We start from the raw sequence: 4,449 nt of genomic DNA, 5'->3' as shown, positions 1-4,449 counted from the left end.
CCTGCCTTGATGCCCGATGACGCCTGAGATAGACACAGGCTCCCCGTGACCCGAGGTAGTTCGGATAAGCGGTAGAAAATGAGTGAATGAGTGATTATATCAATGATTAACGCTGCTGTCACACTGAATGTGGTACTAAAGAGCATGTGTGTGTGTGTGTGTGTGTTTAGGAGGAAATATCTGATCATTTGAAACCCATTGGATTGAAGGTGACAGAGAACAATGAGTACAACAAGCATCACTGCTCCATGAGAAGTGAATATTTATTATACAACGCTGTACAGCAACATATATTATATATACACAAGGATATAACACACGTATGATGATCTGTAACATCAATCTGTTCGGTTCGCATTCATACAGCGATCATGGTAAATACTCGTTTCTGATTGGCTGGAAGGTGTTTGTGTTGTTCTACCGGGATGTCAATAAAACTGAACCCCAAACATAGTACAGAAAAACAGGTCAGAGTTAAGACTAGACCTAAATCTACATGGTGCATGATACTGATGCTGCCTCAAACCTCCAGGATACTTATATCCCAGTGTTCCCAGGAAAGGGAATATAATATATCCTAATTTTCCTGAGACAGGGAATATAGTACATTCCAGTTCTCACAGGTCAAGGAATATATTAAATCCACTAGTTTTCCTGAAACAGAGCGTTATATCCCAGAGTGTATGTACCAATCCTCCCAAAATATGGAATATTGCATCCCAGTTTCTTGCCTAGTTTTTCCAACCAAGGGAATATAATTTTGTCCCAATGTAAAGAATATAATATGCCAACGTTCCTAGAACAATATATACCAGTTTTCCCAGGCAAAAGACAAACTAACGAATTAAAGTAATAGATTTATTTATAGCTATAGTCTGTATTGAGGTAACGACCCCTGATGTAACCGTAGCAACAGTCAAAAAATAGCGTCATACTTAAATACTGATAACGGAGGGGACTAGAAAATTATTTTAAAGTATAAAGAGCAACGAAGCATCCCGATGTCAGAACAAACACCTGGCCCACAATCACACACCTACACACACACACACAATCACACACTCCTACACACACACACAATCACACACTCCTACACACACACACACACAATCTCACACTCCTACACACACACAATCTCACAATCTTACACACACACAATCTCACAATCTTACACACACACAATCTCACACTCCTACACACACACAATCTCACAATCTTACACACACAATCACACACTCCTACACACACACACACAATCTCACAATCTTACACACACAATCACACACTCCTACACACACACACAATCACACACTCCTACACACACACAATCACACACTCCTACACACACACACAATCTCACAATCTTACACACACACAATCTCACACTCCTACACACACACAATCTCACAATCTTACACACACACAATCTCACAATCTTACACACACACAATCACACACTCCTACACACACACACAATCTCACAATCTTACACACACACAATCTCACACTCCTACACACACACAATCTCACAATCTTACACACACACAATCTCACAATCTTACACACACACAATCTCACACTCCTACACACACACAATCTCACACTCCTACACACACACAATCACACACTCCTACACACACACACAATCACACACTCCTACACACACACACAATCACACACTCCTACACACACACAATCACACACTCCTACACACACACACAATCTCACAATCTTACACACACAATCACACACTCCTACACACACACACAATCACACACTCCTACACACACACAATCACACACTCCTACACACACACACAATCTCACAATCTTACACACACACAATCTCACACTCCTACACACACACAATCTCACAATCTTACACACACACAATCTCACAATCTTACACACACACAATCACACACTCCTACACACACACACAATCTCACAATCTTACACACACACAATCTCACACTCCTACACACACACAATCTCACAATCTTACACACACACAATCTCACAATCTTACACACACACAATCTCACACTCCTACACACACACAATCTCACACTCCTACACACACACAATCACACACTCCTACACACACACACAATCACACACTCCTACACACACACAATCTCACAATCTTACACACACAATCACACACTCCTACACACACACAATCTCACAATCTTACACACACACAATCTCACAATCTTACACACACAATCACACACTCCTACACACACACACAATCTCACACTCCTACACACACCAGACTGTAAGATTAAAAATAAAAAAACCACAGAAGAGAATGAGATTTAGAGGACGAGTGATGGATCAGTATAATAACAGTGTAAACATGAGGACATGACACCTGATTCTCTGTCACTCCCATCATCAGGTGAAAGAACCGCTCGGATTCAACAGGAAACAAACCGCACCGTAATCCACAGGATACAACGCCGCTGACAGACAGCAGCACGAGCTTGTATAAAAATGATGATGTGTAAGTTACATTAACAAAGGAAACAAAATCACTTTAAAAATAAATAAAATAATTTAAAAAAATGTAAAATCACTTTGGTGGAAAAAAGAAAATGTCTTTTAAAAGTGTTTCTTGTAGAAACTGGTGAAAAATGACACCCTTTTTACAGCAGGATGTGGTGATGTAGTGTTATTAAAGCTAAATATCTACTACGTTAGCGTTAGTTAGCTCGAGCTACTGTAATAATCCATCTTGTCCTGAAGGCCTGTGTCCCCCCCCCCCCCCCACGTCTCTCTCCTCTCTGCTGTTTTCCCTGAACACAGAATCTGTTTCTTTTCTCTCAGCATTCAGTGAGTGTGTAGTGACGAGGGATTAAATCATATCTGATGTGTGTGTAATCATCGCTGTCTGAGTCTGAGGCTGAGCTTCTACACTTCTTCCATTTTGAGCTCAGACACTGGCCCCATTTTTGTCCTCGTTTTCTGCCTTTTCATCTCGTATTTCAGACTCTGTCCTTTTTCTGCTGCTAAATTACCTTCTGTCTCACTCTCCATCACCTCACTCTCCATATGTCTCACTCTCCATGTCTCACTCTCCATATGTTTGTCTCCACCACCTCACTCTCCATATGTCTCACTCTCCATGTGTCTCACTCTCCATGACTCACTCTCCATATCTGTCTCCACCGCCTCACTCTTCATGTCTCACTCTCTATCACCTCACTCTCCATATGTCTAACTCTCCATGTCTCACTCTCCATATGTCTCACTCTCCATGTCTGTCTCCACCGCCTCACTCTTCATGTCTCACTCTCTATCACCTCACTCTCCATATGTCTCACTCTCCATATCTGTCTCCACCGCCTCACTCTCCATGTCTCACTCTCCACATGTCTCACTCTCCACATGTCTCACTCTCCATATGTGTCTCCACCGCCTCACTCTCTATCACATCACTCTCCATATGTCTAACTCTCCATGTCTCACTCTCCATATGTCTCACTCTCCATATGTCTAACTCTCCATGTCTCACTCTCCATGTCTCACTCTCCATATGTCTTACTCTCCATGTCTGTCTCCACCGCCTCACTCCCCATGTCTCACTCTCTACCACCTCACTCTCCATATCTCTCACCCTCCTTTCACCTCACTCTCCATATGTATCGCTCTCCTTCTGTCTCACTCTCCATATGTCTCACGCTCCATCACTCTTACCCTCCTTCTGTCTCACTGTGTTCACTCTTTGCTCGTCACTCCTCCACCTCTCCATCCATGAGGTTAGTGTAGTTACAACGTTTAACCTCCCTCTGGGGAATCAGACAGAACCCCGACCTTACAGCCAATCAGAACAGCACACAGGTTTGATTGACAGCTAATCGACACATATGTTCATGTTTCGACAGTGTGTAATATTTATTAATGTGTTTATACATCGTCAGCGCTGAACACAGGTGTGTTAACTTAGCACCTCTTTTTGTTAATTATTCATAACCCATAATGCCTCGCAGCAGCTGCCCTGGTGTTCTGAACTCTGTGGTTTCTAAAGATTTCTGTGTTGTCTGACTGACAGCTGACTAAAGACACGATGACACACAAGTCAATGAACAAGAGGGGAAAAAATCGGAATCACACACACGCACACACACACACACACACACACACACACACACACACACACACACACACACACACGTACTCACACACTTCATATATTTCTGTTCCTCTCATTGCAGAGTAGACACACAAGGCCACAAAAAAAAGGCACATGACTCAAAAGAAAAGAAAGGAATACAAGAGACAAGAAAGGAAGGAGAGGTTCATTAGGAACCTGTTATTTTTTCTCCTCAACCATCGTTTCTTTCTCATCCATCCATCTGTCCCTTAGTTCATCTGTCCTTCTTTCACTCTTCCAGATCATCCATTCCTTGTTTTCCCACACAAGGAGAAATCAATGGTGAAAGAA

General features: G+C 42.3%; 1 protein-coding gene across 1 annotated transcript in view; it reads right to left on the bottom strand.

Moving 5' to 3' along the window:
* Positions 1-227: 227 nt before the first annotated feature.
* Positions 228-4,449, bottom strand: part of klhl5 (kelch-like family member 5) — a 27,054-nt gene continuing 22,832 nt past the window's right edge. Inside the window, exon 11 of the mRNA XM_060864629.1 lies at positions 228-4,449. This exon is cut by the window's right edge and continues 248 nt beyond it. The gene's annotated coding sequence lies outside the window, so the exon portion shown is untranslated.

The sequence above is a fragment of the Tachysurus vachellii genome, chromosome 2 (genome assembly GCF_030014155.1).
Source record: "Tachysurus vachellii isolate PV-2020 chromosome 2, HZAU_Pvac_v1, whole genome shotgun sequence".
Lineage (NCBI taxonomy): Eukaryota > Metazoa > Chordata > Actinopteri > Siluriformes > Bagridae > Tachysurus > Tachysurus vachellii.
The sequence above is the reverse complement of the archived record's forward strand: the minus strand, read 5'-3'. Positions and strand labels throughout refer to the sequence as shown.